Source organism: Microcebus murinus, chromosome 17 (assembly GCF_040939455.1).
Source record: "Microcebus murinus isolate Inina chromosome 17, M.murinus_Inina_mat1.0, whole genome shotgun sequence".
NCBI lineage: Eukaryota > Metazoa > Chordata > Mammalia > Primates > Cheirogaleidae > Microcebus > Microcebus murinus.
In genome coordinates, this window is record NC_134120.1 from 53,557,127 (window position 1) to 53,579,999 (window position 22,873).

General features: G+C 39.4%; 1 protein-coding gene across 6 annotated transcripts in view; it reads left to right on the forward strand.

Moving 5' to 3' along the window:
• The window catches only part of PTPRM (protein tyrosine phosphatase receptor type M), a 790,604-nt gene that overhangs the window by 159,597 nt on the left and 608,134 nt on the right, over window positions 1-22,873 (forward strand). The gene's annotated exons all lie outside the window — the stretch shown is intronic.

Genomic DNA, 22,873 nt, shown 5'->3' on the forward strand with positions numbered 1-22,873 from the left:
AATTTTATTAGCCTACTGGATTCGTTAGAGCCCCTAAATAGACCCAAAGTACTGTATTTTAAATCAGCAGAACCTCACCACCTTATACAGTGATCTTTCTGTGGAATCATGTGCTCGTAGCTCCAACTTGCGGTACCTGGAACGCCTCTTCCCCCTGCCTTTTCATCCCACCGTAGCCTTGACAGAAGGACACGGCCCTCCTTTCCACATATCTTGAGTAGTTGTTCAGTAGCTTGGTGGTGTTTGGTTCTGTGGCCAGCTTGTTTCACCAAGAGAGGTGGAAGAGTGTCAGGGCTGTACATGGGCCTGCAGGGTAGGGGCCACGAGGAAGTAGAGCAGACCTCTGCCACTCCGGCATCTCTCCCAAGCATGAACTCTTCAAGGCTATTGCTCACTGTGGGTGAAAACTTTTACCTCCCTTCTTGTCCCAGGGTGTTTCCTTTCTGCTTTCTGCTGTTTGTGACCATGATTTTTGGCTGCCTTTGGAATTCCAGTCTCATAGCTTTTCTCTGACTACTTTGTATTTTTATTTATTTATTTATTTGATCCTAGAACAAGCAACAGAATCTCTTTAAAGTTTTGCTTTTGTTCTAGCAATTAATTATTTTAATATAACAGTATGAAACATGTAAGGGGTGAAAACATCCCTCCTAAACATCTGCATTACTGGACAGCATGGGGGTGTCTAGAATACTGAAGTAGGATTCATCTGCATCTTAGACATGGCTGAATATTTTGTTCACGTTAACTCCAGAACAGGCATAGGAGGAGAAGGGGAGGGAGCCTCAGAGAGCTCCTGTTTTATATACCAGTCATCTTAGGTGGTGTGTTAGTTAGTTCAGACTGCCGTTACTAAGTGCCACAGACCCAGTGGCTTCAATAGCATAAACCAATTGTCTCATAGTTCTGGAGACAAGCAGTCCAAGATCAAGGTGCTGGCATGGTTGATTACTTCTGAAAGCTGTGAGAGAAAATCTGTCCCATGCCTCTGCCCTGGTTTCTGGTGGTTTTGCTTTTCCTTGGCTTGTAGATGCATCATCCCTGTATCTGTCTTCATGTTCATATGGCATTCTCCCTGTGCACGGTCTCTGTCTCAGAATTTCCCCTTTTATAAGAACACAAGTTACATTGGGTTAAGAATTCACCCTATTGCTGTATGACTTAGTCTGAAATAATTATTAATACAAATCTGCAATGACCCTATTTCTTAATAAGGCCAAATTCTGAGGCCCTGAGGGGTTAGGACTTCAACATAAAAATTTTGAGGGGAGAACACAATTTGAATCATAACATTTGACATTTCCAAGAGGGTTCTTGTTAGGTAAGGAATGTATGAAAGTTTTACAAGCCTATAGTTGAGGACTGTCTCTGTGTTTTTGACACCCTCGAGCTTTTAGGAGAGTGTTTGAGATACTGCAGTTCTGTTCCCCCCCCCCCCCCCGCACCCCCTGCCCAATATATTCTTCTCTTCTTCTCCAAGGATCATCTGATTTCATCTGGGAACGTGGTTCCCCACCACAAAGACTGCAGTTCTAGGCCCCTCTTGCAGTAGATGTGGCCATATGTTGACTTAGGCTCTAGACCAGAACTGTCCAGTAGAACTTTCTGTGATGATGGAATTGTGCAGCACAGTAGCCATTAGGCACATGAGGCTGCAAAACACTTGAAATGTGGTTTGTGTCTTTAAGGAATGAATGTTTAATTGTAGTTAGGTTTACCTACTTTGAGATTGATGTAAATAGTCACATGTGGCTTGTAGCCCTGTACTGAACAGCACAGCAGTAGACAGCTGGTTGTGAACGTGTAAATGTGGAAGTGCCTGCACCACACCCACCAAGCGCCTTTCAAGGAGGGCGTGCACCCTTTGCCCTTCTGCACAGGATGTGGACATGCTGGCTGGAGCCCCTATCTGACAGTGAAGATGAGGGCTGCACCTTGGGGACCGTGGACTGTGGGGCTGGAAGAGTTTGGGGTCTTTGAGGACATGTGGAGTAGACCTGCTGTATCAGCCCCATGCTACTTACACACACTTAATATGTTAGAAAAATATTAGATATTAATATTAGAAAAATATTCTAATATCTTGTCTAACCCACTGTCATTTGTGTTTTCCCACTCTCTTTGGCTAATCTAATTCTAATTAATATAGGAGGCAAAAAATCCCAATATCATTAGTGATGGCAATAGATTAAAATTTTATAACACCAAAAATCCTCATTGCCACCCTTAAACATCTTGAAAAACAGGAGTCGGGTTGTTGACTTAGGAACCCCCCCTTCCATTCCCATTGCTGGAGAGGAGGTATAAGGATCAACCCCAAAATGGGAGTAAGCACAACGTTGACTGGATGTTATGAAAATTTTTCTTCTGTAAAAAGTTTAGACCAATTCACTGGTGTTTAACTCTAGGATAATTTTAGAATTCTTCTGTTGATATTTCTTGATTACAACTTAAATGGTCTAAGTTTCTTAGGATAAGACAACTGCATTTGAGGAGCATTTTCACTTACGTGTGATGTGTTTTAAAGGTCTTCTGGCTGCTCTGATTACTTGCCCAGAAAGCGCCCCAGATGTCCGTATGAAGAAACAGGAGGCACTGTAGGAACAGGACTGGGAGGCAGCCTAGTCGGGCACTGCTAGAAAGGAATGGGCAGGGGACAGAGTTGCTCTTCTCACCCAGCCCCATTGCAGTACCCTTTTATCTGGCAGTTACCACCCACTGTTTTTGTTGGCAGCACTACGGCAAGCTGTGTGTGTTAAAAACCCCCATTTTGTTTTGTCAAGCTGTTTTGACAGGGATTTGGTCTTTAAATAGTAATAGCTCATTAATTGCCTTTCTCTCTCCAACCCAGAACCTTCCTGGTCTCCTTGTATACTTTGGAGTAGTCAGAGATGTGAGCCAATAATATTTTTATTTGAAGTGAGATTATGGGTGTGTTTTAAAAAAATATTACTTGGGCCGTGTGGGAAGTGCATGTCCTGAGCACAGTAGGACTTGAAGCCCTATGTAAGTGTAGTTAAGGTCTGACCCCATTTGCTCCTAACAGCCTGAGACGTGGTAATGAGACAGTGCATAGTTTGTGCTTATAGGGTCACAGGCAGAAAGATGGGGCTTGCTGGTAGATTCACTCACTTTAATGAGCATTTACCTGAACCTAGTGCTTTGTGGTTCATAAAGCATAGATACATATTCTTAATCTCCACATTAGGATATTAAAACCCCCCAAATCATTGCAGAAATACCTAGAGTCAAACAATTCTGTTTTTGTGTGAAATTGTTTGCCTCCCAAGGCCACATCCTGTCTCTACTTTGTCAGGCTTTTAAAAAACTCATTTAAAGCAAGTTGGATAGAAGACTGTGTTTGCAGATAGCTTAAGAAGCCTGCTAGCTACCATTATAATGACAGTTAATGTTGGTTAGCTGTTGCTTTTTTGACTTCTTAAGCAAAGTCCTTATTCACATTAAGTTTTAAGGCCTGGTATAAGGCCTTAAATACTTGATAAGGGTTTCCATATAAATTCCCCAATACATAATATCTTGGTTTTGGTAGGAAAATTGGAATTACAGGATAGTTTTGTGACTAAAGGATATTTTTCTCTGTTGTCATTTTCATAACTATACAAGGAAACACCACAGGGATAAGTTTAGTTCTGATAAACTAAATTTAAATTTATATTCTTTGTTCACTTTTAAATTCTGTTGTGTTTTTTTCCCTAAAAGAACGTTCAAATGAATTCTAAACCTCTTAGTAAAACAAGCTTGTTACAGGCTTTTTCATAATAGCTTTTACATTGCCAAATCTTCCTCTAAACTACTTTGTGGAAATAACCCTTTCCCCTGATTTCGAAATCACCTTTGTGCTTATAGGCTGTGCCTGGTCTCTTTTTGTTCTGATATATACTGTGCATCTGCAAGTAGGATAATAGTCCTCTGGGCAGTCTTTACCCAGGTGTTCAGAATGGCTCTTCATTGGCCATTCTCGCCAATAAAACTTTTCTGTTTCACGTTTAAGGCCCTCTAGTACTCCACAAACTGACACTCCACCCCCATTCTGCCACACCCCTGCCCTATCCTCCCTACCTGTTGGTCACTTTCAGCACAGTTCTTTTCCCCACAAATATGCATAAAATATGTGCTGTCTCATCACCACAGTTTCCTTCACTTGATTTCTTCATTTTTGGACGAGTACACACCCACCTAGAATTGCCTCTTTCACAGCCTCTGTCTTCAACAAAACTGAACTCCCAATGCAACTGTGCCTTTAAACATCCGAGAGTTGAGCATCAAAGGCCAGAATGATCAAGTTGGAAGCAAGTTCCCTAGGTAGGAGCAAGGCTGGTGTCATATGCGTGCCTGTGGCAGAGCAGAGCTCTGTATGCTCTAGGTGGCTTCCGTGTGAACCCCTGCCCTAGTAGGACAGATGCTGGGCTTGATACCCACTGACCACCCCCCCCCCCCAAGTGAGATGTATAGATGCTTGTTTCTGTGTGTGCTGTGGCATGGTGACAAAGAAGCCCTTGCCTAACATTCAAGGCCACTATCACCTTGTTCCCAGCTTATTTTTTCAGATTCTTGGGATCTCCAGACCCCAAGAATGCCCATACCCTATGACTCATACTTTTCCTCACACACCTTTGAGGTGAATCTGACATTACTACTTGTCTCCTGGATGTGTCTCCTGTCATCTCCCACTGGACACTCCCCTGACTCATCTAGCTATTGTAAATAGCCCAAAATGTTAGAATCTCGTTCGTCTTTTCTTTATCCTTCTGCCCTTATGTTTAACTTGGTTGGCTTTTCATTCCCATTGGCATTCACTTCTGTCCTTTTCAATACCTTGCCACTGCCATGATCTGCCTTTATTGACTGTGCCGCTGCAGGGAAGTGATCGCATGCCCTAGGGTCTTGAGTCTGTCATCTGAAAAAAAAAAAAAAAAGGTATTGGGAATCATGATTTTTATATGTAATTTTGGAATTAGAGCTGTATCTAGAAAACCAGTTTTTTCATGTACAAGTTGTGTGACTTTGAGGCTGGGCCCGGTGGCTCAACCTGTAATCCTAGGTGGGAGGATCGCTTGAGCCAGGGATTCCAGGCTGCCGTGAGTCATGATTGCCCACTGCACTCTAGCATGGGTGATAGAGGGAGACCCTGTCTCTATAAACAGGAAAAAGACAAAATGTTGTGTTACTTTGGGCAGAAAACATTCTCTTCAAATCCCAGTTTCTTCATTTGTGAAGTGAATGCAGTTCTTTCCTGGCATAACTGCTGTGAGGATTAACTGGGATCCGTCCTTGCAGCATGACCTGCCCAGTGCCAGCACCTGGCGCCTCCGGCTGCCCAGGCTGCCTCAGAAGCTGCAGCCTGGCTCCACTCTCAGTGCACGAGGCTTCCTCTGTGGAAAAGTTCCTCACAAATTCCTCTCTAGCTAATAGGGATCTCTTTCTCAGTTTTTGACACTACTTTTACACTGAATAGATAATGGCAGTGTACTGAGTGCTCCTAACATGCACGTAAGTTTTATGGGGACGTAGGAAGACCTTCGACTGGGCCAGTTGGGCTGGTGAGGGAAGCCTTCACTGAGCAAGTGATGCATCAGCTGAGACCTGCAGATCCGAGGAGTTTGCTCTTGAGGAGAAGTTGTAAGACTATTCTAGGAGGAGGGATGCTCAGAGGAATGTTGAAGCCCCAGATCAACACCTCTGACCTAGGCTAAGGCAGCGATGGGCAGCTTGGCTGTCTGCAGAGAGGGGAGTCAGAGGGAGGTGACCATGTTCTCTCCATTTTTTGAACTCATTGTCTTGCATTATCCTTTGGCCAGAGCACTCTCTCTCTAAAGATTGTAACCTTTCAAACACAGACACTAAGTGTGCTTCATTTCTGACCTTTAGAGGGTAGGCTAGTCTTGTCCACTAGGTCATAGATTCTTAAAATTAACCATTGAGCTCCACGACGGCCAGTGGTGCTTCCAGCTTGTTCCCCATCATGTTCCCACGGTGAGCACACAGCCTGGCACAGGTGCGCTGCCCGTGCATATTTGTTGACCAAGAGACTTTTCCATCTGGCATTTACTAAGTACCTAATAGTACCTTTTTTTTTTTTTTTTTTTTTTTTTTGAGACAGAGTCTCACTCTGTTGCTCAGGCTAGAGTGCCATGGCATCAGCCTAGCGCATAGCAACCTCAATTCCTGGGCTCAAGCGATCCTACTGCCTCAGCCTCCGGCGTATCTGGGACTACAGGCATGTGCCACCATGCCCGGCTAATTTTTTGTATATATATTTTTAGTTGCTCAATTAATTTCTTTCTATTTTTAGTAGAAACGGTGTCTTGCTCAGGCTGGTTTCAAACTCCTGACCTTGAGCGATCCTCCTACCTCAGCCTCCCGGAGAGCTAGGATTACAGGCGTGAGCCACCGTGCCTGGCCTAATAGTACCTTTTTGATTTTTCTTCTCTCTCCTGTTTTCTTTACAACTCACACTCATATATATTTATAATCAAATGTTTTTTGGTTTCAATTCTTATTGAAAATCTCATCTTTTATGGATTAGCCAAATTTCCTGCCTAAGTTAATGAACCAAGTTGAATGCATTTTTGTATGTTCTACTGAATGCATTTTTGTATGTTCAGGGTCTTATAAATCTTTTAGGTGTGATTCTGAACATCATTTGTTCTTGGACTATATGACATTCTAGAAAAGTACATATGGTAGGCTGAGAGAGAGAGAGAGAGAGAGAGAGAGAGAGAAAGAGAGAGAGAGTGTGTGTGTGTGTCTGTGTATTAATTTATGGGTTTCTAAAGGTAGGAAGTATGACAGTAATGGTGAATTTTAGGTTTTATTAATACTAGACATGGACTTATAAGTCACAGAAGCCAGACTCAGAGAAAACTACCTGCTCAGCTTAGATGTCCTTTGGCTTGTTAGTTATGGGCACTTGGAAAATAATGTGTTTTCTAAGTTTGTTAGTTATTTGATGGATACTGTTAGCTTAAAAATATTTTTTATTTATTTTTTTGGTAAGAATTCTTAATTTTCTAACTTTTCTTTAAAGGAAAAAGTCATTCAGGCATTTAATGATTTGGGAGGAGGGGCGGATTTTGGAAATGTTATGATGAATAAAATATAGAAGAACTGTCTTACTAATCTTTGGTTTAGTAAAGTCTTAAAGACAGTTTAGAAGGGATACAGATTTTTTATAGCCACATAAATTTTATTGAACATGTTTAGAAAAATTAATAATTTTGTAAAAAATCAATTTAGAGCTAGCCAGTGATCTCTACGTCATCCAATATTTATGGAAGAAAAAATTGAGGTGGATAAGGTTTCCCTTTTTCCATGTGAGTCTATATTATTTTGATTGTGTAGAGGTAGGTGTTTTATTTTGACAGAAAGTAAAGTCAAAGTGAGATATATATATATATTTTTTCTTTTCTAAATTTTAATAGGAAGCAGCATGTTGTGTGAGAGAAAATAAGCTTTGAAAGCAGGTACATCTTCATTTGAGTGCTATTTACTGTCATTAACTTGCTTATATAATTGTGAGAAACTTTTTATGTCCCTATGTTCAGCAAATGCTACATAGTAGGTGATCAATAAGAATCCAATTCCATTCTCATTCTCTGTGTTTCATAGAGACAAGGTTCATATATAACTGCAGACTAACTTTTGCCATGATACCTTTAAGAAGTTTTAAATGGTTAAATTTGCTTCTCTTTAAAATGGCCATTTTATCTTGGTTCATATCATTTTGTTTTGGCTGTATTTGCTAATGTTTTTGGTGGAATCATACCATTCCCTGTTGGCTTCATCTGTAATTCTATTTTTCTTTTTTGGCTGTATTCATACTATTTCATTTTGAGACCTGCTACACTGTTGGATTTTTGGCTTCATTCACCTTCTCCCCCACCCCAGCCCCCCACCCCCGCTCCACACTTGGCCTATCTCCAATTTCATTTTGGTGCCGCTGCCATAACTGCTCATGTGTATGCTGGAAGTCTGCCCCACACATCTTTACTGGAGCAGTATTCCTTTTTATTCTTTTTTTATTTTTTTTAAATGGCAAGCTTATATTTCCAGTATATGAAAATGCTTTAGACCTCCTTATTGAATATAGGTCAGCTGGCATTTTAAATCTCAGCCAGTGTTCCATAATTGTGTTTTGGTTTTCTATTTCTTCTTTACCCTTTTCATGCTATATCTCATAGAATTTGTCATCAGTGAAAGATTGTGAAGAATCCTAGTGTGTGTAGCCCTGTGTTGGATCTTGTGCGAGGCAGTTTAAAGAGACCCTTTGCAAGTACCCAACGTTTCCTGTGTGCTTATTACCAGTAGAATTTCATAGATCTTCTAGGTACTTAAATCTAAAACAAATATGGACACAGAGTCTAAGAAAATAGTTGAATCATGAGTGAGTGTGTGAATAGTACAAATAGATGTGAGCATCCTGTGCTGTGGACCAGCCTCCTCACTCCCAAGGTGTTACCTCCCTGCCTGTCTTCATGGTCTGTGAGTGCTGAGATGTCAGCCTCCTTTTCGTATTGTCTGGAATAATTGCCAGGCAGTTGTGCCACTTGAAAATGAGGTAACAAGTCCTTTGGTTGTACCGGTAGTCCCACTCCCTGTGATTGCATCTTTGCTGCAGTGTTGCTTAATTCTTTCCATAGTCTGTTCTATCAAGAAATAAGCAGCAGGAGTGGCTAGCAGTGGTTTAGGGGATCCCAAGACAAAGGGGAGGCAGAACTCTCCCCTCTGAGGAGGCTAAAGGGAGCCAGATAGCCCCTATGTCTGCTCTTTGGCCGCTGGAATATGGATTTGTGACTCCATGCAGCCAATTCAAAGTTTAGTGCAGGGAATTTGAACTAGTTAAAGATGATTCGTTGTGAGACTTTTGCAGAGGGCATGGGCTGGATGAGTGGCTGTAAGTAAACATTTGTTGTTCCTGAGCAGACAGCTCCTGTGGCCCGACCCTGTCTGTCTCTTCTCTTCAGGCCCCTGCTGGAGTGTGGCTCTCTCTGATCTTACCACTTATCAGCCCTTCCGATAAAGGGCTCTTCTATTTAAAGTTACCAGGGTATACTTTATGATACTTGGAGCCAAGAATCTGCAGATAATAATCAGATGAATCAAATAAATGGTAGCAGTGGAGGGACACGTAGCCCTGCAGGAAGGAACAGAATCATCAGTGAAAACACAGCAGACTGGAGATTGCCTGAAAAAAAGACTAGCCAGTAAGATCCAACATAGGTGCTGAGGTGAGTATGGCAAGTTAGTACTGAAAGTTAGAGGACTTCACAAAGAGGAAAGCAAGCTCGGCTTTTATTTTATTTATCCTTTGAGGGGTTGGATGTCATGTTCTGTTTAATCAACATGGCTTTTAATATAGTATGGAAGAAAACCAGAATTGAGAAGAAGAGGCATGAGAAAATGGCAACACAGCCTTTAGGGGTGTGGATCAGCATGCTCTTCCTGCTGCAGCTGAGGAGGGGCATTCCTGGCCCTGTGAAGAGTAACTGAAATGCTTGGTACCTGACTGCATTTGGGTCTAAAGCAAAAATAGGATTCGAGGACAGGTATAAGAATTTTATTTTGGGCCAGGCACGGTGGCTCATGCCTGTAATCCTAGCACTCTGGGAGGCAGAGGCAGGAGGATTGCTTGAGGTCAGGAGATAGAGACCAGCCTGAGCAACAATGAGACCCCATCTCTACTAAAAATAGAAAAAATAGCTGGGCATGGTGGCGCATGCCTATAGTTCCAGCTACTCAGGAGGCTGAAGCAGGAGGATGACTTGAGCCTAGGAGTTTGAGGTTGCTGTGAGCTAATCTAACTCTGTCCCCCCCCCCAAAAAAAAAAGAATTTTATTTTGTGTTGGATATATCATTTGTCTTTTAAGATGCTTCAAAATAAAACAACAATCTGCCCTCATCTCCTTGTTGCCTTAAATATCATTGTCCCAAAGTGTAGTCAATTATTTTATGTAGAAAATCCTGCCTTCAAAAAGTGATAGGTTATACTAATTATATTTGTGTTCTTCAATTTTTTTATTTTGCACTAGTTCCTCTCCTATGTGGAAGGCTAAGGTAAGAGTTTGAAGAATATGGAGCTTTAAGCTGAGAAGCTGGTATGGTCATATTCTTTTCAACACAAAACTTGTTCTCCCTCTAGTGTTTCACTTGGACAGGGATAAGTTGCATGACTTTGTTCCATTTTGATTCTTTCAAAGATTTGTCTTCATTTCCTCTGTTCTATCAGATTCCTATATTTCCTTGTACTTTTGAGCCAAACGCCATTGTTTTCAGCCTACTGCATGGAACAGTAGATGCTGTTCCAGCTTTGATATTAATTTCCTTTCTAGTACAGCAGTTCCAAGCCAGAGTACATTAGCATTACTTTTCAATTTCAAAGAGAGATTTTGATCTCTGAGCACCCTTGCCACATGTCTGTGTTTTCTTGGTAGTTCATTGTGGTTACTTTCAGTGTTAGATTAGGTTTCTTCAGTTAGATTTCTGATGCAAATTGAAAAGGAACCAAGCAGTTAATTCTGTGCTTCCCTTATTCTTCTGTAAATATGCTTAGTGCAATGTATTGCCTCTCCAAGTGTTCTTGCTTAATTAACATGCTTTAGTTTGTAAAAAATTGATTTGTTTGGCAGAATTATTGATAGTTGATTCTAGGAGTGAATTTTTTCTGGTATCCATTTGAAGAAATCTTACTTCTCTGTGGCTTTTAGACATTAATTTGTTTCTGTTACCATTGAATCTTAAGTCTAAAGGATCTTTAGTGGTATTGTCAGTGCTGTTTGGCTGTACAATCCAAGGATGACATCTACTGTGTCCATTTTATTAAGGCTCTAGTTTACTTATGTAGTACATATGCAAGGAGCATCCATGGAATACTCATCCTCCTGTGATTATAAATTATGATTATACTGTAAAGAAAACATACCTCTTAGGGGTTAGGAAACCAAGGCTCAGGTTCCACCTCTGCTGTTACGTACCTCTGGACTTGTAGGCAAGTCACATCCTTCTGACGGCCTCCCTTGTCTATAAGGGGGCGAACATTCTTGCCCTCCTTGTTACCAGACTGTTATGGATAGCCATGTGGAATCACGAATTGGCAGTGAGACAATCCCATTCCCGCCCCGTGTGGCTTCAGCCTGGCACTGTACTGCTCCCATCTACCTTTGTAGCCTGGTCTTCAGCCATTCCTTTATATGATTTGTGCTGTGGTGAACTTTTATGTCATGCACACGTATTAGCCTTTGTAACATGTGCCTCCCTCTCTCCATGCTCCTGCTCTCTTGAATGCTCTGGATATGCCCCATAAAACTTCACCCAGCTTCCCAGCTATACTTTGGCTTCTCCCCTGTGAATGCTCCCTTTCTCTTCCTAATATGAAATAGCCTCTTAGCAATCAGTGGTACCTTATCACTTTCTGGTCACAATGTTGAATTATAAGTCAGTCATGTATGTGTCCTGTGTTCCTAATTCAATTGAAATTGAGGGTCAGGATCCTGTGTTTTGGCATCTCCTACCACACTCACCATTGCTCTTGTATGGGTCAGGAGTTTTCAGTTGTCCACTGGATTGTCTTTGATAAATCAGATAACCCCCCCAGTCTTATTTACTGTATTTGCATAATACTGGGGTGATCCCTGAGGTCCCTTTCAACCTCACCCATAGAGGATGACATGATTCTGTGTGTCTGTGTAGAAGTGTGAGTTGGGCATCCTTCAGTTTTACTGTAAATGGTGAAGAGGGATCCCACTGGGTGGCAGGCAGCAGGTGCTACTTCTGCAATAAGTCAAGAGTGCACCTCATGTTGTCAGGAAGCCACCCGTACAAACACGCACCATACAGAGTGGTAAAGGGGACATTGTCATATACATGAGAATTGTGAGGATTATGTGAATAGCTGATAACCCAGGAATAGAGAGGGGAGCTAGTATGTTCTGTGGCAATGGTTTGTAATGGATGAGTAAGAAAGAGTTCGCTGGGATGCTGGGTGGGAAGTGCCTCCAGGTAAATGTACAGGAGCATCAAGAACCTGATGTGCAGGGGAGCAGAGGAGCGTTGTGTGGGTGTCTCTCGGGCGCGGTGTGAAGAGTGGGTGGGGATGCAGAGGATGCTGGAGGAGATGCCCTTTAGGTGGAGACAACAGAGCTTGGGATCCTAGAGAGAGTTGAGTGGATGCCAGAGAATCTGTTTCAGAACCAGTTGATGGCATGAGGGGATAGGAAAATGGTCATAGCAGATGATCTTACCTGCTAGTCAACCAGTAGCACAATCACCCAGAAGTGTTCTAATATTCAGAGCCCCAACCCCACTCCTAACAATTCTGACTCCATAAATCTAGAGTGAAGATCAAGGATTTGTGTTTTAATCAATTATCTCAGTCTTCTAACATAGATGGCCAATGTACCATACTTTTGAGTATGTGTTGAATTGTCCTTAAGAGCTTTGAAACCTAAGGACTTATAAAATTTGCACTGATATGCATTTTTCCTGGGGAGACAGACCATGGATAGCTCTGTTAAGATCCTCAAAGATATTCATAAACTCTCCAACATTTCAGAATCAGTGGGCTAGGACAAAAGCATGTAAATCAGAATGAGAACAGTAACTAGGGCAGTAATACTAGACTTTTAAAGAGACATTTTATATGATAGGGAGAGTTGGTATTTTCAGAAGCCCTACTAGAAATAAATTAGGGAAGTGAAGGCTTACTTCCCAGTTTGTAAATTGGGATTTGTTTTTGTTAATATCTCAGTGTTTAAAGGAGATGCAGCGTTTAGTGGATCCAGAGATTTAGCAGTTTGTCTATAATAGGTTTTTTTTCTAAACAAGTCCACATTTTTTTCCTGAACTAATTAAATCTTCTGATTTCCCCTGGGTTTTATTTTTTAATTCTGAATTTAGCAATATGCTAAAGTTTAGTAGGATGAAGGTTTTTATTGAGAATTATCAATAACGGTGCAACATTTTGCTGTCCTATGGTTAAGGTCATGACTGTACTTCTGTGATAAACATCTCTCTGAAATTTATACAGCATGTGAGAAAAAAAAAACAAAAACTGAGATTGATGCAACTTGGTTTCTATTACCAACCCCAAGAATTTTTGCATCAGTGAAGTGTACTGCTGAAAAGGGGTGTACTCTCCCTCATTCTTTCCAGGGTAAAATGACCATATTGTTTCTACTGGCAAATTCGGTGCATCAGATGGGGTGTAGTGACTCCAGTGGAGGGACTTTGTGATCAGGGATGTGTTTTCCAGTGCTGGCTGGAGCAGAGCTATCAGTTGAAAACTGCAGCCTGTTCTTAGCAGGGGGTCATGGCCCCCAAAGTGCCACATTAGAGCATTGGTTTAAACATCACAGAAATTGAAGTCTGTGTCTAGAAGTCTAGTCTAGAAATTGAAGTCTAGTCTATGAAGCTTTCTCTAGGCAAATTTCTAGCCCCATGAAGGGTTACTATTTCTTAAGCCCAGTCAATACTACATTGATCCACTAAGGGTTTATTCTCTATTCACAGCATACCCAGTACTAGGTTAGATATTGTTAAAAGTAAGTGCCCAATATGGCCAAGAGCCAATAATAAGCTTACTTAAAGAGCATTCCATAAGAAAGAGAGATCCAAGCCACATATAATTAAGTATAAAATTAAATACTCAGACTATTGAAACCAACTAGATGGTGACACTTTGGTTAACTTATCCCAGCGACCATAGCTTCTTACAAGAAGTCAGTCACATGAAAAATGTGAAATGAGAAATGAGTTTCATGAGAAATAGAACTCTTTATATTCCTGGATTTACATTAAACATATCCTAATGATTAGTTTCTGGAAGCAAATAGGGCTGGCTCATCCTAGGAATATTATGAAGTCACTGAATTTGATATTATCTTCTGGTTTTGAACCTATTTCCCACCCACTTTTCATATGTCTAATATCCTTATGTAATGTTTATCAAAATGATAAATATCTAATATCTAGTTATTTGTTCTTGTGGATTATTTGTGTGGGACTATGCATAATAGGTCTAAATAAATAATTTTTGGAGTAGATATGGTTAGAGGAATGGCTGTATAAATCCATATTTATATAGTTTTTTTTTTTTTTTTTTTTTTTTTTTTGAGACAGAGTCTCGCTTTCTTGCCTAGGCTAGAGTGAGTGCCGTGGCGTCAGCCTAGCTCACAGCAACCTCAATCTCCTGGGCTCAAGCAATCCTGCTGCCTCAGCCTCCCCAGTAGCTGGGACTACAGGCACGCGCCACCATGCCCAGCTGATTTTTATATTATATATATTAGTTGGCCAATTAATTTTCTTTCTATTTTTATGGTAGAGACGGGGTCTCGCTCAGGCTGGTTTTGAACTCCTGACCTTGAGCAATCCGCCCGCCTCGGCCTCCCAGAGTGCTAGGATTACAGGCGTGAGCCACCGCGCCCGGCCTAGTGTTTTTTTTTAGTTTTAGGTTTTGAGCCTCTTTATTATAGACTGAAAAATACAAATTTATTCAAATAATTTTAAATATTAGTAAACAGATGCTGAAAGGGGGTGGGTTAGGGAGAGCCCTGAAATTATGCTTTATGTGTTCTTAAATGTTCTTTTCAGCAAATACAACTTGATCACTTTGGATTAACTGGGATAAGAACAATCACCCCAATGGGTCCCAGCCTACATAGGATTGAGAATACTGGATGCCCTGTCCTGTGAACTTGTGCTTCTTGCTTTTTCATAGCTCAGAAGCCTGGCCAGTCCTAGCATCCATCTTCATATCATGAAGGTCTCTTCTGCCCCCTGAAAATCTCCCCCTAAACCTTTTCCTCTTGCTTTAACATTGAACTCAGCCATCCTTTTTGCTTGTATTATTTAACATTATTTTATTTACTTTTTATATTATAATGACTTCTCCCTCAACAATCCACCTGATACACAGCACCACATTTTAACCTCTGTTATGTCACTGACAAGGAATTATTGTCCTTAAGAAAAGAGAGGCCAGTGGCTCATGCCTGTAATCCTAGCATTCTGAGAGGCCGAGGCAGGAGGATCATTTGAGGCCAGGAGTTCGAGATCAGCCTAAGCAAGAACGAGACCCCATTTCTACAAAAAGTGGAAACATTAGCTGGATGTAGTGGTGTAAGCCTGTAGTCCCAGCTAACCAGGAGGCTGAGGTGGGAGAATCACTTGAGTCCAGGAATTTGAAGTTGCAGTGAGCTATGATGATGTCAGTATACTCTACCCTGGGTAATAGAAAGAGACCTGTATCAAAGAGAGAGAGAGAGAGAGAGAGAGAGAGACAGAGAGACAGAGAGAGAGAGACAGAGAGAGAGACAGAGAGAGACAGAGAGAGAGAGACAGAGAGACAGAGAGAGAGAGAGAGAAAGAGAGAGAGAGAGAGAGAGAAAGAAAGAAACATAATAGAATATGACCTTAGAGGTTCTGTGGTCCAACTCTTTTGTTGCCCATGGAATCCCAACGTTTAAAGTAAATGAAAGTTGAACATATCTGGTTGAAACAGGGTTCCAGAAGGGCATACAATGGGCTTACCTTCAGGATCTGGGAGAGTCTGAGGGTTCCCAGAATCACAGTGTGAAAAAGCAATGATTTGATTCAACCATGATATTTTATAGGCAGGATGCTGAGACCCAGAAAAGAAAGAGAGCCACCATTTACCTATTTGTTAGATGGATTAGGTAAGTGGGTAGGTAGGTGGATAGGCAGGTAAGTAAGAAGAGAGATAAATAATATAAGATATATGTAAACACACACACATATAAAAATCATTTATTTTTTTGACATTCTAGAAGATGGATGGTTTTATAGATGAATAGATGAGGAAGCTTTTAAGTTGATAGGTCTGGGACTTACCTTGGCTCTTTCTAGTGGCAAATCTGCCTTCTTTCTGTAGGATCTCCACTCTGCTGGTTGGTTGTCTTATCCAAAGCCACCCGCAGACAGGGGTAGGACTGGAACACACACCATCTGCTTCTTGATCCATGGTGCTTCTCTCAGCCCACCTGTTCTCTTTAGTTAGTGGTAAAATAATACATACTAAAAAGTAAATAGAATATTGAGTAAATACTCAATTAGAAAAAGAAAAGACACTGTAGCTATAGTTGACCTTGAGAAGAAGAAATGTTCTTAGTTCCCTATATTTTAGCAACTAATTAGTCATGTAAAATGACTGGAAGGAAAGCTGATTCACAACAATTTTTATGCTAAGTATTGCTCTTAGTTTGAGAAATTTTGCATGGAATCCAGCTTTCTGATTTTTAAAATTATATAATGAATTATTTTTCTTTAAAGCATACTTTTTTATGGCCTGAGTATTGAAATTTGACAGCAAATAAGTATTATCTACTGTTATGTTTCATAAATTTGAAAGATATATAATATGTAATCACTGACATTATTTTTATGTTTAAAACATGAAACATGACTGAGGCATTACAGCAGAGTTCCAGTGTGATACACATAGAATCCCTGCAGTTTTGTTGACTTATGCTAAGGTCTGCCAAATTATGGCCTTTTTATGCAGCATCTTAGAATAATAGGCCATTGATATCTTAGTAGAATCTCACATCTAGATGCTGACTCTCTGGTTTTCTTTTTTATCTGGACCATTTAGGAAAAGGAGACCTTCAGGATGAGTTTTTGTTCTTTCTCTTGGCTCCTGCAACATTTTTCATATTTCTCCTTTTTGACTCCTCTATGTTCCCCAAGTTGTCTTCCTTGAAGATAGGAACTTCTTTTTCATCCTGTGTCTGATCTCTCTTAACCTCTCCCTTTTCTTCCCTAGTGCCTGACTTAATGTCTGCCATGGAAGTCCCTAGTTAGGAGGACTGGGGTGACAGGGAGGGAGGGAGATGCCATGAGTCAGAGCAAGAATACAAGAACTCTAGAATCAGGATTTCTTCTTCCTTTGGTGTAGCCAGAGTGTTCTGCGAATAGAGTCCATTAGATGTATTTTCTTTGGTGTTCCTTTCTAGTAAATACAGAACAATAAATGGTTTTTGTTCTTACCTTTCTTACAAAAAACTTTACAAATTCTATTAAATCCAGCATGTATTTAATGGGTAGTAAGCCTCTTTCTAGGACTGGAGAAACAGATATGAACAGAACATCATCCTAATCCAAGGAGCTCACAGTGTAGTAGAGAAGACAAGCATGCCCACGATTATATTGCCATACAGTATGAGAAAGATATCAAGAAGGCCTATGTATATATTTTGTAGTGATGGCTATTACATGGGAAGGAATGATTGTTTTAACTGTGAGAAGGCATCAGCAACAGGTATTTAGGAGAGGTGGCCTCCAAGTTGGGATTTGAACAGTACCCAGGAGTTTTCCAGGCAGACTCTGGGTTGGGGGTGGGGAAGTGCTCAAGAGGTGCAGGGTTGCATGAGCAGAGCAGTACCATGTGGGTGGCATAGTCATGGGGGGTGAATCTACAGATATTTGGGGATTACTAGGGTATAAAGTTAAAGGGAAGTCCTGGCAAGGAATAAAGATAAAGAGGTAGGTAGGAGTCAAATCAGAAAAACAACATATGTCACTTGATAACATTTGAATTTATTCCCCTAGGCAGGGAGGAGCTGATGAATAGTTTTAAGTAGGAAGACTCAATATATACCAAGTCTATGATCCCAGTCAGCTGTACAAGTTACCTTTTTTTTATGTTAGAACAAGTGCTCCTAATGATAGGAATTTCGAATGAATTTTTACCAAGAGGATATATGAACTATATTTACTTTTTCCTTATAATTCGGTTCTACCCAATGAATGTAATGCGTTGAAAAAAATTTCATTGAGGAAGTACATTTAGTTGAGTTTAGGTTAATCAACACCCAGTGAAAATGGATGTTTTAAGCTGAATAAATAAATAACGTGGCTTGGCTGTATTGCATATTGGTGAGTTCAAATGTTTATTTTTATCAGCTGCCCCAGATAATGATTTTATGTCACCAAAACCATCAAGAGGTGGATTTGTATATCATACTAAACTGATAGGAGTGCTACTGGGCATAAAATGAAATTCTACATTTTATTAATTTTCTGGATATTTCTGACCAGTAACTAGGATCATTTTCTACCTAGGATATCTCTTCTTATCGAATAATTCCACTTAGGAGAAAAATTACAGATCAGGGGTTTCTTAGCATGAAATTAGAGCAAAGCATTAAACACTTTGATCCAGCTGCTTTTCTGTTGTCCATATTCACTGAGAGGTATTTATTACTAAAAGGAGTTATTTAGAGCCGTGATCTCCAAATTGCTTTCTTCATACCCTTTTTGAGAAATATAGTACAATCCATTGATGTATGGAAGAAAGTATTTGAATTTCAACATATTTATATTTTCTACTAATACTTTAAAAGGCCAATTACATGCATGCATATAACAGCATATGCAGAGTAGTACATGTACATAAATTTATAAATAGACAAACATAGGCTATTTGTGCCTTTAAAAAGCTGATGTCTTCTTAAAAATGTTTGAAACTACTGACCTCTAGAGCACTCTTTCTAAAATAGGTTAATGATTAGGTTATTCTGGGACCTTTTTTTAAAACCACAGATTCCTGAGGCTGCTCCCAGAAGATTCTAGCTAAATAGGTTGGTCTAGAATAGTGATTACCAAACGTTAGTATGCATCAGCGTCACCTGAAAGGTTGTTAAAGCAGGTTGCTGGGTCCCACCCCACAGTTTCTGATTCAGTAGGTCTTGCTTGGATGAGGCCTGAGAATTTGTATTTTCTAAGGAGGTCTCAGGTGATGCAGGGATCCACTTTGTTGGTCAGGGACCCACTTTGAGAATCACTGCTCTAGTTTGGGCCTCAGGACACAAGCGACTCCAGAGAGCAGGTGTTAAAGACTGATCCCGTTTGATTGTCTTCTGTCCTAGGCATTTCTGGCAGATATTTTGTATATTTTTTCATTTCTAACTTTTATTTCTGTGGTAAAGGCAGACAACTTTTTCTTTTTAACAGTTTTCACTATTGTGGTATAGATACAAGTGTTATATTTAGGTGGATTCAAATTGACTTATGGAATTCAAATGGTTTAATTAAATCCAGTAGTAGCTCTATGAGGTGCTTATTTGTATATGGAAAAATTGAGATAGTAAAGTCTTTAATAATTTGGCTGGATCTAAAATAATAATTAGGAATAAAAATAACACCATTGCTCATTAAAAAAACAGATTTTAAGATCAGTAAGTAAAATACATTTTTGTTTATTGCAATCCAGCCTTTAAAAAAATCAGGAATCAATAGATTGAGATGAAATATGAAGTATGTGATAAATGTAATAAACCATAGAAGCTTTAAGAACAAAGACAACTCATTTTCTTTGTGTTATATAAAATATATCCATTGACAAATAGCAGTTCTTACAATAGAGCATAGCATTAGCCCTTTAAATGCCTGTGCAATGTGTAAAATCTGCTCGCTAGATTAAATTATGTAAAAGTATTTCTAGAATGCTTAGTGTCTGAGTAACTAAACATCACTGGCACACTCAAAGTTTAAAAGGCATTATATACTTTTATTGTTTGGCAGGCAATTGAATGTAGATGTCACTGTGATTTACAAGAAGAATACAGGGGCTCTGCCATGTTGATAAGGGTGTTTTCTTTAAACTCTTAAAATAATTATGTCTGTTATATCTTACTTTCTATTTATCCTTTGAATTGTATAGTTTATAGCAATTTATCTTACACAGTTTTAAATTTGAAATAAATAGACAAAACCATCTGAGATTTCATGTTATTTTAGGAAAATAGAACATACAACATTAATTCTTTTGGGGGGGGTACTTTAGCACTATTTTTTGATCTGCCTTCTCTATAGAGAGATCCATTTAACACTCATGCATTTGATAAAGGCTGCCTTAAATGGGGTCATTCTGTATTTAGAACAAATGAGAAAAATGTTCCAGAAAACTCCTCAAGGAATATTGGTCTTTTTACAAAAGAACTTTAAATGGACTATAATTATAATAAGAAGAATGATTGCTAGAGTGTATAAATCAGTTTAACCTGTTAAAGGCAGAACAGTTCAAAATATGTGTTATAAGTTTATGAAATTAACATTTGATTGTTCTCCACTGGCTTCTTTTTTTTTTTTTTTTTACATTGGATTTTTTTTTTTTTAATTTCAGCATATTATGGAGGTACAAACATTTAAGGTTACGTATAATGCCTTTGCCCCCCTCCCTCTGGTCACTAGCAGTGGAAGAATTGGGTTGTACCAGCACTTGACCCCAGAACCTGCACACTTTGCTACTACCCAAAGCTGCCTTGAAAAGTAAACACTTAATCGTTCTCTTTTTTCATTGGTTATTTCAATTTTGATGACCGTTTATTTTAGTCTCCTCTTATTTTAGCTCAGTAGACCACCTTTGGTCTTTTGGAGGGAGCATAATTATTGGATGAAGGGCAGAGGTGGATCTGAAGATTGGTGTTTAGAGGGATATATCCTAGTTGGGCAATAGGAAATTCATAGTCTGTCCCATTTTCCAGTGGCTCAATAATCCTTCATGGGCCCAGAAAGAACCATACCAGCCTTTATATGTTTCATTTCAAGTGATAGAAACAGCTTTGTATAATGGGAAATTACAACCTTCTTCTGGGTTTGGTCTCAGCTTGCATGCAAGCACTTGCCTTTGTAGTTGGTTCTATCTTCAGTGGCAGCAGTCGTTTTGTAAACTAGTTCTTTAACTAGCCTTAAGTTGTCCTGTGGATGCTTGTCACTGTTTCTCACTGTTTAAGAATGCACGACAGGACTGTCATTAGGGTGCTATCTCTGTTTCCACTGGGGGACCCTTCTCTGTCAAAATCCATGATTTCATTTTTTCGAGTATTATTAGTGCTACTGCTGTTTGGGCTTATTCATATAATTCTGAGGCTGTTTTCTACATCAAAATTAGAGTTTGTAACCAAGTGAAAATATTTCTCATAAATGTTTACATAGTCTTCTAACATTTCCTATCCCAAATTGGAAAGTTGTTAGTATTATGCACTTTAAACAAATCCACTTTGTTTCTGAACTTGTTAAAACTCAGTAAGAGGGAAATATAAACGACCAGTTGTTGTCAAGATGAAATATTGAGTTAATGCTATATGTTTTATGATGATTTTTTTGTTTCTAGTAGAAAGTTTAATTGATATGAGTACTGCTAAAACTGTTATAGAAGACAGTGTCCAGGGTCACTAATTTCATCATAAGGTGTGGAGCTAATGACTAAGAAAAGCTAGAAAGCTGGGAGAGACCATTTAACACATTTTGAGTTTCTTTCACTCTACTCTGTTTAACATTTTTTTTTTTTTTGAGACAGGGTCTCACTATGTTGCCCAGGCTGGTCTCAAAGCTGTTCAATGTTTTTCGTTTGTTTGTTTGGTTTTATTTTTGTTTTATCAGTGATTTAGAGGCAGATGTAGAAATCATGCTGATCAAATTTCCAGATAACACAAAACTAGGTAGGATGACTACTATCTAAATGACCAGGATAACAGGCTGGAGTGATGCACTGAAAATACAAAATGGGATTTAGGACAAACAGTCCTGATTTGGATTTGGAAAGTCATTTACCTCGTTAAAAAAGCAGGGCAGTGACTCAGTAGCAGTGGTATGAAAAACACCTATGGGATTTCAGACTCACTAAAAGCTTTGAATGGACCAGCATCCTGCTTGGACTGTTGAAAAGACGACAATGTGGTCAAGGGCCCATTGAATTCTGAACATCTACCAGGATGGTAAAAAGTCTGAAAACCATCTAGCAGAAGGAATTTGAGGGAAGGGAGCAAAGCGTGCTTTGCTTGGAAAAGTGAAGACTTAGAACATGACAGCTCTTTTCAAATAATCGGCTTTCCTGTGCAAGAGCTGAAACTATTTTATCATTTCTTCATAGCATAGAGCTAAGATAAAGGGGTATACATTGCAAGAAGTAGAGTTCGGGGCTTAAGGTGGAGTTTTCTGCATGGTAGGGATGCTTTACAGAATTCTATGTGCCTCATCTGTTGAGAGATTGGCTGGCTGGGCAGAACGCTGTAGAATTGACCTAAGCATTTGGATGGAAGTTGGACCTCTAGCATCTATTATTCCTTTGAGGTTGTACAATGGCTGTTTTACTTATCTTCTTGCCACCAGGGCATACATTGCAGATGTAGAGTAAAAATATTATTAAATTGGTGTTTTCTTGATGACAACTCATAATTCTCATCATTGGCAGGCAATTATGATTTAAAAAATTAATAGCATTATAGAATGATAGTAGAATTTTCATAATAATTAACACAATCAGTACAGTCTACTCACTTTGCCCATTTGAAGCATTGGGGAAAAGATCTGATGCTATAAAAAGTAACAGGAGACATTTAAGAGGATGTGGGTGGGACTTAAAATCATGACCATGCTGAATGCTGGTGGTGCTGAAATAGCAAAATTGCTACGTAAATACTGGCATTCTTTGTTTGTTCTTTGTTTCTTTGTTTAAGTAGTTTCATTTCTACTACCAAAATTAAGCAGATGTTTACCACATTTACTTTTGAATTTATTTTTATGTTTAAAACTTATGTGGACTGTAAGTGAATTTATCTCTCCATTAATTTTGAGACCTCAAATCTCCAAAGTATTAAAAATGAAACCTATTTCTGTTAGATTTAGAAGAGTTCTTTGAAAAGTATTTTGCAAGCTATGGCCAGTATTGTGGTGAAAGCATTCCCCTTTTAATTTTTTTGGACAGATTGTAATTTTTTTTCCAAATGAAAACACATTGAACGCTTAAGGCAGTTCTGTTAAAGTTTCAAATACAAGATCAATTTTTCAAATTCCTATACATCTGGAAAATAGGAATTTTAAATTTGCTTAGGTCTTACTT